Source organism: Pinus tabuliformis, chromosome 6 (assembly GCF_031772625.1).
Source record: "Pinus tabuliformis cultivar Carrire ecotype Pingquan chromosome 6, CPIR1, whole genome shotgun sequence".
NCBI classification, from domain to species: domain Eukaryota; kingdom Viridiplantae; phylum Streptophyta; class Pinopsida; order Pinales; family Pinaceae; genus Pinus; species Pinus tabuliformis.
In genome coordinates this window covers 1,131,459,064-1,131,470,896 of record NC_142292.1, presented here as the reverse complement: position 1 = coordinate 1,131,470,896, position 11,833 = coordinate 1,131,459,064, and the positions used below count along the sequence as shown (strand labels likewise).

Here is an 11,833-nt window from a genome sequence, read left to right as displayed (position 1 = left end):
TGGCGCACAACAATGCTTCCATATCCTCATCCTTTCTTGAGAGTGCATCTGCCACTACATTTTTCTTCCCTTTCTTGTAGATGATTTCAAAGTCATAACCCAACATCTTTGTGACCCACTTTTGTTGCTCTTCAAAGGATAATCTTTGTTCTAAAAATTATTTAAGGCTATCATGATCTATTTTTACCTTGAAGTGTCTTCCCATTAGGTAGGGTCGCCATTTCTTAAGTGCATGTAGTATTGCCAACATTTCCTTCTCATAAATAGCTTTGTGTAAAAACTTTCCCTTGATTGGACGACTTTCAAAAGCAATGGGTCTTTCATATTGCATTAAAACAACACCAATTCCATTTCCTGAAGCATCACATTCCACAATAAAGGTTTTTGTGAAGTTCAGTGTAGCTAAGACCGGTGCTTGGCACATTGCTTCTTTAAGATGTTCGAAAGCCTTTGTTGCTTCTAGAGTCCATGAAAATGCATCTTTATTCAATAATGTTGTTAGAGGTGCTACTATTCTCCCATCATTCTTAACAAACTTGCGATAATACCCTGTCAACGTGAGAAATCCTCGCAGATGCTTTATGGATGTGGGGATTTTCCATTCCTTAATGGCTTTAATTTTGGTAGGGTCTACCTTAACTCCTTCATGAGATACAGTATGACCCATATATTCCACCTATTGTACTCCAAAGAAACATTTGGATCTTTTTGCATATAATTGTTTCTCCTCCAATAGTTGTAGCACCCTGTCAACATGTTCAACATGATCCTTCCAAGACTTGTTGTAGATTAGTATACCATCAAAAAATACTAACACAAATTTTCGAAGGAAGGGTTTGAAAATGGAATTCATCAAACCTTGAAATGTTGAAGGTGCATTGGTAAGGCCAAAAGGCATGACCAAAAATTCATAATGACCCTCATGAGTTTTAAATGTTGTTTTCAGAATGTCTTAATTCTTCATTATGATTTGATGATATCCTGAACGAAGATCCAACTTGGTGAAGTAAATTGATCCATGCAATTCATCCAATAATTCATCAATGACAAGAAATGGAAACTTATCTTTAATAGTGAGCTTGTTGAGCTCCCTATAATCCAGACACATGCACCATGATCCATCCTTCTTGTGCACCAATACTACTGGAGTAGAGAAAGAACTTTGACTAGGTTGAATTATACCAGCCTCTAGCATTTCTGCCACCATACATTCAATTTCACTCTTTTGGGCACAGGGATATCTGTACGGCCTGATATTTGGAGGAACACTTCCTCGAATCAGATGAATAGCATGATCATGATCACGAATAGGTGGGAGACCTTTGGGAGTCTCAAATACCTTGGAATGATTTTCCAATACTTTTTGGAGATCTAGAGAAATAGATGATTTTCATGTGGAAACATCTAGTGAACATAATTGTGGAATTACACCTCCTTGTTCCTTTTTTAGAAGCTTTGTCATACCATTAGAGCTAATTATCTTTCCCAGTTTCCCTGTAATACCCCTTAATTCAACTTCCTTTACTTCTACAGAAAATTTCATGAAAAGTTCTTGAAAATTAAAAGCTATTGTACCCAAGGATTGTAGCCATTGGACTCCTCGTACAACATCAGCACCTCCCATTGGAATGGAAAGAAATGGGCTAGTCAATACATATTCTTCCATGGATAGCTTGATATTATGGCACTTTCCAGAGAAATTTATTGTTCCTCCATTTGCAACCATCACTTGACACTCTGGTGCTAGATATAGGAAGAAATTCAATTCTTTTGCTACCTTACAATGAATAAAATTGTGGGTACTTCTTGAATCAATCAACACTATTACCTTTTTCTTCTTGATTTTTCCTTCTATCTTGATGGTTTGAGGAGTGGTAATTCCCACCAATGCATTAAAAGATATGGTTGGATTCATTTCTTGTTTATCTAGGATTTGTTCCTAGAGCATATCCTATTCTTTTGATCTTTCTTGCTTATTTTCTTATTCCTCTTCACAATCTATGTAGAATAATTTCTTCTCAGCACACTTATGACCTTTAGTGTATTTGCTATCACAAATGTAACAAAGCCCTTTTTCTCTTTCTTCTTCCAATTGTTGTGGTGTCAAACTTATAGGTTGTGGAAGACTAGGGGCAACAACACTTCCATTTTTATAGTTGTGAGTGGTATGCTTCTTGGTTGCCATAATTTTTCTTTCCATTTTTCTTGCTAACCTGAATGCCTTCTCTAATGAATCAAGTTCCCAAAGATGAACATCATGTTGGATATTATCCTTTAAAGTCCCTATGAACACATCAATCCTATGCTCCTCTGGAATATTTTTTACCCTTATGTTCAATTTTTGGAACTCCTCAATGTGCTCCATTATTGAACCCTTTTGTTTGAGACTTATCAATTAGCTAAAAAAAGTGTTTCTTTTTGTATCCTCATATTGTGCTATAAATTCTTCCGTAAAAATTGCCCAAGTGATAATTTGTTTACGAGAGCAAAGCCATTGATACCATCCAAACTGATTTGGCTCCAAATATAAAGTTGCAATACGTACCTTTTGTGTGTTTTACACATTATTGAGATCGAAAAATCGTTCCATCTGTAATATCCATGTTGCGGGATCCTTGCAATAAAACTTCCTCATATAAATTTTTGGAATATGGTGGGTCTTCGATTCAACATTAGAGTCTACGAAATCATGATTAACATTTCTTTTTTTCACATCATGAGTTTCCTTTACTACCCTTTCACCATTAGTAAGTATTTCTTGTAGAAAATTTGTCAAATATGTCTTCAAATCTGCCATGCCTGTCTTCAAATATTTCTTCAAATCGTCCATCTTAGCTTCCACACCATTCATCTTAGCTTCCACGCCCTTTATCTTAGATTCCACACCATTTATCTTAGCTTCTGTTAGCTTTTGTGAGAGTGACATTTGTTGCACTTGGTCTGTAATTTTGATATATCATGTAGTATTGCTTCCTCTTCTTCATGAGTCATGCTAGAGCTTTCAGGTTGCTTACTAGGTGTTTGCATTTTCTTTCCTCAGGGCATCAGTTATCAATAATAATGCTCTACTATGCCCTTTAAATTCCTTCAAAATAATTTTTCAGACCAAGCTTAAGAAAATTTTTTAAAAAAATCTACACACCTTTTTTCACTTTGTAGGAGCTTGATATTGTCTTTGATGTATCTCAGTAATTTCAGATCATCCAGTTTTAAAATTGTAAGCTGTAGTATCCCTCTGTGTCCTCTTTCCAATGCCACCAATCTAATCCAAACTGGATTCTCCAAGGAAGAGTTATACCAAATCTCCCACAGTGACCTGATTATAGACTAGTTTAGTAGAGCGAACTTGTATGACATGCCATGTATCCCTGTTTCAACCTTTGGCTCTAAAAAATAAATAAAAGAAACTAAATTCCATCCTCTTTCTGTAACTTCTTACGAAATTTCAATCTGATGCTCAGAGATAAATTTATGATGATTTTCCCCAGGTCACCTGTTTGGAATGTAATTCAAGAGTCTACAAAAAGACCAACTTCCTCAGATCATATCTCCGCAAATATAGTGCGAAAAGCTCTGAAATTTAGAACCGAGGTTCAGTGAGACTTCATCTCAAATGGGTTTTTTTTTCGCTTCTGAAACGTCGCAAAAAAAAAAAAAAAGTTATAGCGAAAATTCCACGATGACCTATTTGGAGCAGCGAAACCCTAGAATCCAAAGCTCTGATACCAAATGTTATGAAACCATCTCACAAAAATATGCAAAAGATAGATCAATGCCTTAGAATTCAGCCTCTTCGAGGGAGAAACCTCCTTTAAATTACACAAATGAATGATTCCTTGATGATTCAAATGACAAAACCTCATTTCTATATATAGGAGTCTAAGGAGTCACAATATAACCCAGCCGACCTAAGAATAATAATACAAAGGCATAAAAATAACAATAGAGGGATTCTATGGGGCACAATAATAACAATATGGGGATAATAGGGGCACAACAATATTAATAAGGGATACAACTACAATAGTAATGGGGTAATCACTAGTATTGTAGGGACCTAACAGTGTTGCTCCTTTTCCATCGATGACAATAATGCCAACAATCTCCCCCTTTTGTATTGTGGAAACATAGTGATCATCCTTGTTTTTGTCCTAAAAAAATTATCCTCCATATCAAGCATACAAAAAAATATTATCCTCCATATTAAGCACACCTCCCCCTTTTACATCAATGGAAATGGGTTTGGAGACTTAATAAAAATCTTTGACTGCGTAAAAACTTCTCGTGTAAACTACTCAAACCCATTAATATGGTATAATTGGCACCTGCATGGTAATGACTTGAACATAGAAGGCTCTCCAGATTAAAATAAAAATAAAAAAAATATTCCCTTGAAATGATCACTCTCGTCTTTTGTATGAGTATCTTCTTGCACATGAATGGTGTATAGACATATCATTTGCATCCATTGTTCAATTTGTTAGAGAATTCTATATTAAAGAGCAATGGAACACATAAAATATTGCAGAAATATAAACACAGAAAACGCATAAAACAAGAGGGACACAGATATGCGTGGTTCACCCAGTTTGGGCTACATCCACAGAGAAACAGCCAGTCCTTCTTTTTATATTATCCAACAAACTGAAGAGATACAACCTACAACAGATCCTCTATAATTCCCTCTTCACTCTTAATCTCCTCTCTCTTCCTCACTCAGAATATCGATATGCATAGACGCAATAAAATTCCCTCATATATAGTGAGGGGTTTCCTTCTAGGGAAAAAAACCCTAAATTAAACATAACTTCTACCGTCAGATTTCCACTTAATGAACGGCCCAGATTGACTACGAAATTACAATATTTTACAAGGCAATTTTACATCTATTCTTAGCTTCAGGGGCGCTGCCCCCGATCCCCCTACCAGGGGGGGCTCCCAAAGGTCGCAGCTGCCCCCCACCTTGGACCCCCCTTGCAATGAATATTTTACGGTCAACAACGAACTGGGGTCCAATGTAGTGATACCTTTGAATACAGAAGATAATCAGGCTCCACACCCAACACAATTATGTTGTATTTGGTCATGAAAAAAATCAATAACAACTATCACTGCTATAGTTTATGGAGAATCTTATGCTCATGGGTAGATAATTTCTCTTGTGCATAAGCTTGAAAGGATAAAGTTGTGATTCCTTTACACGTGGTTGGTTGTTCCAAACATTAGGTCATTTTACCTGATATTCGATCATTACCACACATGTATCTTTCTTTATTTTTCACAAGTAGGCTCTCAAAAAACTAAAAGGAGAGGATGCGTAAGCGTGACTTGACCACCTAAAAGAGGAATACTATCTTGTTTGAAGACACACATCACCTTTTAAATAAAAATACTCCCATCATTCATTGTAGATATATTACATTGATTGAGTGGTCTCTTTGTCACTAAGATTGCAACACATTTGGTCAATTCAAATCAGAGTCTTTGAATCTATACGAAGCATGCAATAGTAGATAACACATCAATGAGCATGAACTTTACCATTCATCAAGTGGTAATGTGGGACTCTTCTTACAAGCACTTTGGGATCTCCCATACAACAATAGAAGTTTATGTACACTTAGGAGAAAAAAGCTCTCAATTATCTTCATGGTTGACATTCACAGGAAGTATCAATCCCCCAATGGTCATGTCTTCATTTATAAACATCCTAAAACGTGTAATAAAGTGACTTTTGTGCATGTCATTTCTCCATTCATCGTGTTCCTTTTATATTTATAAAAAAATCTGTCATTTCTTAGTACTCATAAACCTACCACAAATTCTGCAGAAAGAGCATATAATGGCCCATAGGCATGCATGAAGTATTCACTCCCAAGCATATCTACCAAAGGTCCATACCATTTTACATTAGGATCTCTGAAAAATGGACCCTTTTTCATACATCCCATGTATGTTTTAGGAGAATAATACTCCTTTGCCAGTAGTGTTGCAAGTCGGTCTCTTTCTCAATTTCTGCCATTTTGTGTCCATCTTTGTTTTTCCCAATTACAAATCTGAAATCTAAACCTATTGCTTGTTCCAAACTGAAACGTATACGGTCGCTACTATGGTCGTACCACTTTGTGGGTGAGAGGAACACCCTGGGGAGGATTCAATTTGACTAGTGAAGAAGAATTCACCTCCAAAACAATAATATTACCATTCAAATGACTTTTGTTTGATTACTCTTGAAGGAGTTGGGTATGCATATTAATGAACCACAGATTTATTATACTCTCCAACGCTTGAATTATAGAAAAATAGGTTCTATATGGGAGACAACAACAAGGTATGCCAATGGAAATGGAGGTGATATAGATACTAGCAAAGATTCAAGTTCACCAAACTTCCTTTGCATATATTTTTGTGAGTGAAATTAGGGCACAAAACCCTAATTCACATATAATATATTAACACACATTATATATATATATATATATATATAGAGAGAGAGAGAGAGAGAGAGAGATTGATGCCACCATATAATATATATCAGTAGCCAATATAATGTAGCAATATAATGCACAACATATAATGTTAATGCCATATACAATGTAGCAATAACATCAACGCCATATAATAATGCAACAATAATTAATGTGTAACGTTAGCCTGCCAACACAACATTATAACACTACAATAATAAATATGTAACACTACACTACCAATATGCACATGCTAATCCCTTCAATTATAGGAAGATCATGATAAACGCTTTGTTTGCAAAGCTATTTGGAAGCATGTTAGAAAATAAAATTAGCAAGTGGGAAGAAGAAAGAGATAGGCGTGCTAAAGAGAAAGCAAGTTTTAGACCTAAACATTCCATAGTTGATCATTGTATAACTTTAAGGCATATCATTGAAAAAGTTTGGGAGAAAAAGGAAGAATACTTTTGTTGATTTCAAAAAAGCATTTGACTCGATTCCTAGGGATAAGATTTCGCACAAAATGGAGGAACTTGGGGTTCCTAAATCTTTGAGAACAGTTGTTCATAGGCTATATGAAGAGGTGAAAGTCAAAATTAGAACTTAAGCAGGCATTTTTGAAAGCTTTAGAAGCGATATCAGGGTCAAGCAAGGTTGCCCACTGTCTCCTACCCTTTTTAGTTTATATATCGACAAGCTTGAGGAGTGGTTAAATTTGCAAGGGGGTGATTGTATCTATTTGGGAAATTTTGTTGTAAGGCTTCTTTTGTATGCAGATGACCTTATTCTTATTGCTAAATCAGCTCTTGGCTTGCAAGAGCACTTACTATCCCTTGAGCATTTTTATAGAAGTGTGGGGATGCAAGTCAATATCAGCAAAAGGAAAGTAGTGGTTTTCTCTAAGAAAAGGAAACATAGCCAGCATAAGTTCTACTTTGAAGGAAACATTCCAGAAGAATTTTCAAATTACAAATACCTCGGAATTGAATTCAACAAAAATCTAAGTTGGGATGGTTGTAGAAATAAAAGAACTTTGGGGGGGGTTGGAAAGCATTTTATGCTTTTCAAAAGAGATGTAGAGAGGCAGATTTATGGGACTGGAAAACCACTCAAACTCTTTTTGGGCTTCTAGTGATTGCGATGCTTCTCTATGGTTGTGAACTATGGGCCAATAGTACATCTGACATGCAGTGGAGACAAATTGAGAAAATTTAAAAGCGTTTGATTACAAACAAATTCAATATTAAAAGTGCATTTTATTATGCTATCTTGTTAAGTGAAATAGGGGTTGCTCCTATTGAAGCAATTTCTATGGTGCAAGTCACATTATATTTAAAAAAAATTGAGCAAATGGAACAGGGTAGATGGCCTAAGGTTGTCTTTAATGACAGGTTGTGCAACACAAAAAAAACTTGGATACAACAAAATAACAAATGGTTTAGTAAATGGGGTATTTTCTTGAACGTGTGTCCCATAAACAACAAAGATATAAAAGATTTTGTTATGGATATGTTCCACAAGCATACTTGGGAAAAGGAGCTAGGAAGAAAGAAAAAGAATTATATTGAAGTGTTTAATGCCACTCATAGTCATCAACCAAAAGCATACATAGAGGCCAATATCTCTTGGAGAGACAAAATTCTTATTTCTTAGTTAAGGAATAATTCTCATCAACTCCGTTGTGAAACAGGGCACTAGAAAAGGCCAAAAGAAGTGTGGGGGTAAAGAGTATGCATTTTTTTTTCTTCCGAAAAAGTCGAAACAGAAAAAATTTCATTTTAGAATGTGGAGCCTTCAAAGACAACAGGGAAAGTTATGAAGATCTACTGGAAGCTAGCTCTTGGGATAATCTATTTAGCGAGGGGTTTGTCGAGCAGTTGGGAGAATTTATTGTGAAGCTTCATAGAAAAAGGGTCGAATACATCAAACAGATGAAGAATCAATCTGTCCCATAGGCTATCTTTAGCCTCGTAGATGTTAAAATAATTTATTTTTTTTATTTCTTCTTCTTTCTTATAAAACTCATCTATATATTTAGTGACAATATAATTCATATTATTATGTCCACAATATTATTAAAAATTAACTCTGAAATGTCTGGTTCAATGATTCCTTGCATAGGATCGTAGGTTTTTCTGAGGATCATAGGATATTCTATGGATGTGCGGCCTTTAACAAGGATGTATCATGTATTCAGATGCTAAACCCATTTTCTTCCTTTTTCTTTTAATCTTCTTAGATGCTTGAGAGAAGATTTTCAAAATGCATGTGATTTACCAAGCTCAAATTTGGAAAATTAATCATTGATCATATGGCCTCGTCCTCGAATGTTGTAATTCACAAAGTTGTATATATTTATAAAATTGTGTCCATAATTATAAATATTATAACACACCATATAGTTCTTTTGATAATTTGTTTCATTCTCACCGCAAGGAATATGAAGGAATGATATTAATATAATATTTGGTGTAAAACCTTAAAATATTTGGCGCACATATAACAAACATTTAATAATGTGTCTCTGACGGGTCTAGATAATGTCTATGTGGTCTAAGTAGCACTGTGTCCTTGTCACCTTTGTAATTATGTCATCTTCTGCCAAATCTTTCATCTACTATCCATTCCCCTCTATGCCATAATTATTCTTATATGTTACATTTTTTATTATTTAATGCATTCCCTTAGTATTACAAATATGAACTCTCTCATTTCCTTTAGTCTCTTTGGGCCATTAATTTTTTTTTCTTCCTTTAGGCTTAGCTATCATCCCGTTCATTCCTTCCATTTTCCTATTTTATTTGGATTCAAGTGGATCATTGTATTTCCATGGATTGTTCCAATTAGTAGTATCCTCAACAACAATATGAATCCATTTTGTGTGTCCACCATGACTGAACTTTTTGACCTGCATAACTTTTGATAATATAATTTTATTCATTTTATCCTCACTTGTAGGAGAAGAGAATTTCCATTTAATTATGTCATCTCCTCTAGTGGTTGAGGCATGATCATTGACTGGTGTCTAGAAGAAGCCTCCCTTTTGAAATTTTTTTTGCATGAATTGCCATTTTTTCTTTCGTTGTGGTAGTGGTTTTGGATTCTTTCTCTCCCACCCCTCGCGTTCTTCTTCTATTGAGTTTCTAACCTTTTAAATATCCTCCTTATCCTTCAACATATCTTCTCTATCATCCCTGTCCCTATTTATTCTTGTAATTTTCCTGGCCTTCCAAGCCTCATACTCCTCTGCTTCATTAATTTCATCATCTGTATCAATTTCCCCACCATTGCCCTCGGCCTCTAAATTCTTCTGAATCTCTTCATCTTATCTTATTTCCTCCACAAGAATGTTCTTTGTCTCGAACTTTCTTTTGTCAAGTCTCTTCTTCATCGCTTCTTCAAGTGACTTCTATTTTGTCTCCAATCTTTCATGCTTTGCAATAATGTTCCACTTTTCAAATCCTCTTTTGTGAATTCTCTTTCGCACATGTTATGGTGTCCTCTGCTAGTTCTTCTATGCATACCATATTTCATAGTGTTTTTTTCATATGGCTAATGCATTCATTAGCACATTCATTTATGAATCCTTCTCCTGTGATCCATATTATTAATTGATCATTTAGTACTCTAACTATTGAAATCTACATTGTCCTCATCATGATACCGTAGTTTCATTTATATGTCTTTGATATTAGTCAATCATGTTCTCAACATACTTGAATTAGGTTTAATCCAATTGAATATTTACTTCATTTGCTTATGCTTTATTATTGAAGTTCATTTGTCTGTCATGATCCATTTTAGTTGTAGATAATATGGTTTGGGTGTCATTCACATGATACTTCACTTTGAATACTCCTAGGAACCAAACATGAAAAAATTGATATATAAATTATTCTCTTCTCGTGGATTAAAGTCATCATATTTTCTTTCACTATATATATTGAAAACATCTCTTACTTTTGTCATATGGCTAATGCATTTATTACAAATTCATTTATGAATCCTTCTCCTGTGATCCATATTATTCATTGATCATTTAGTACTTTGACTATTGAAATCTACATTGTCCTCCTCATGATACCATAGTTTCATTTATATGTCTTTGATATTAGTCAATCATGTTCTCAACATACTTGAATTAGGTTTAATCTAATTGAATATTTACTTCATTTGCTTATGCTTTATTGTTGAAGGTCATTTGTATGTCATGATTCATTGTAGTTGTAGATAATATGGTTTGGGTGTCATTCACATGATACTTCACTTTGAAGACTCCTAGGAACCAAACATGAAAAAATTGATATATAAATTATTCTCTTCTCATGGCTTAAATTCATCATATTTTCTTTCACTATATATATTTGAAAATATCTCTTGCTTTGTTATATTTTCGCATAAAATTTGTATCAAAGGATAAACTTCTCATTCATACACCAAGTTGGCATTGTTTTTTCGTAATGAAGATGAACCGGTTTCGTAGATATAAGCTAATATTTTTCATACTACTTCTATGACTGCCTTAAAGCTTTGACCTTGATCCAATTTTCTTATTGTTGTTCATATACTATTTTGACTTTTGTCTCTAGCATTATTTACATCACCTCTAGGATTATTGTTAGCTACACTATGTCTAAATGTTCATCGTTCAATTTGTTTTTGACCTCTCACATATTATTTTGAGGACTGATGCTACTTTTGTATGTCTCAAGATTGAGATTATTGTTGAAAGATGAAGTATATTGTTCTCATGATGTTTCCACTCCCATACTGATCTGTCATATTTTAAATAACTTCAAAATGCATAATGTGCCCATATATCAATTCCAAAGATAGTTTAGACTTTATTCCAAAGATGAGTTAGGCTTTTTATGCTAGTATTGCTAGAATTTATTATGTCACATAATATCTTAAACCCTTCAATTCATGAACCAAGTAATCCATTCCTTTATTGAAAAGATAAAAAGGCATTTTAGCTATAATCTGAGGTAGCCACCATTCATATTGGATTCAAAATGTTTGACATACCATCAACCACATATCAAATTAATATGCTTTAGAGGGTGTATATTGTCAATAATTCTAGGGTTGTCAAAAGTGTTCTCAAAATATGCATGTTCCAATATTTTTTCACAATCCTTAACTGTTGTAGGTATAGGAGGGTATCATCATGGTCCTAAGATTCCATTTGCTGCTACTTCAAGGTCAAATTTTCACACATATAATTCCAAATGAAATACTCTCAGCTCAACAAATGTATGCTACTTTCTTATTCCTTTTCATTAAATATTTTTTGTAGATGCATTCCAACATATGTAGTATATTGTCAAGAAAATATGTTTTTATCACCTTGAGATGTTTCTCCT

General features: G+C 34.3%; 1 pseudogene; it reads right to left on the bottom strand.

Moving 5' to 3' along the window:
- Positions 1–9,201: 9,201 nt before the first annotated feature.
- Positions 9,202–11,833, bottom strand: part of LOC149262863 (uncharacterized) — a 5,453-nt pseudogene continuing 2,821 nt past the window's right edge.